This window comes from Podarcis gaigeae (genome assembly GCF_964106915.1).
Source record: "Podarcis gaigeae genome assembly, chromosome: 4".
Lineage (NCBI taxonomy): Eukaryota > Metazoa > Chordata > Lepidosauria > Squamata > Lacertidae > Podarcis > Podarcis gaigeae.
This window is the reverse complement of record NC_139677.1, coordinates 56,706,738-56,707,897: the sequence shown is the minus strand read 5'-3', so window position 1 is coordinate 56,707,897 and position 1,160 is coordinate 56,706,738.

Here is a 1,160-nt window from a genome sequence, read left to right as displayed (position 1 = left end):
CATGTTTAGGATCGTGTTATAATTAACAGTACAAACAGAAGACGAGCAAAGTATATGTAGATGGATGTTGATGTATCTGTTTTTTAAGTGGGTGTGATAGGAAATAAGATATCTTAAGTCATCTATAAATTGATGACTTTCATATGCATTATTATGAACATTGCATATTCCATACTTTATCATGCACCAATGTATTAAAAAAAATTAAAAATAATAATAGAAAGTAGCCAAGTACTGTTATGGCAATTGATATTATCATATGTAAACTGAACAGATATTTTCACCGTAAACTTTTGTACAGCCTGAAAATATTTGCTCAGCAGCCTTTGATACCTGGTGGTTGTTCCAAATGAGAGTTTGTGTCACCCTGTCTGTCACCTGGTAACAAGCAGCCTTGGGAAGCTGCAAGGCTGGCTGTTCCTTTGATGGGGGGGAATGTTATTTTAAGATTTGTAGTGTCTGTCTTATTGCCTACCTGATATTCCTTGCTTAACTTGTATATATCTAAGAAAAATATATTGCAAAACCTGTTCCGTTCCCTCAACCCAGTAACTGATATTGTAAGGCAGCTCAGAAATGCTCTACCACAGCAGTCAGAAAAAAGCAGCACTTTACAGCTACTATTAATATGGGAGTTAAAAATATAAACTTATACATATAAGCATGATTCCATAAATAAATTTCAAAAGGTAATGCATAATAACTTCAGTATAATCATGATTGTAAAATAATTTAAATGTAAAATAATTTGATCCCAACCATTTTTTGAAAATACACGATACAAATAGAGTGTCAGGGCTGTAAATAAAGCATGTTATACAGACTGAGGAAGGATGTATACATATTGTCATTGGGGGGGAGTGTGGTGAGACTGTGTAATTTACTAGCTATTAGCTTGCTTGTATTTTCAGCAGTTCTAGCTTTCACATAAAACATCAATTGTAAACTCTATGATTTATGAAAACATATTGCTTCCCTTCCATTTCGGGCAGTGTAATTCCGGAATGGCTATAGACATGCCTTAAGAAAAATATTAATAGACCCTTAGTATACAGTGCATCTAAGAATAGCCCATTGTCTCTTCATAGCTGCAGGTCTATCATCTCATTTATTGGATGGTATCATTTTACTGAGCCCGGTCTAACCTAGTTGTTCGCTTT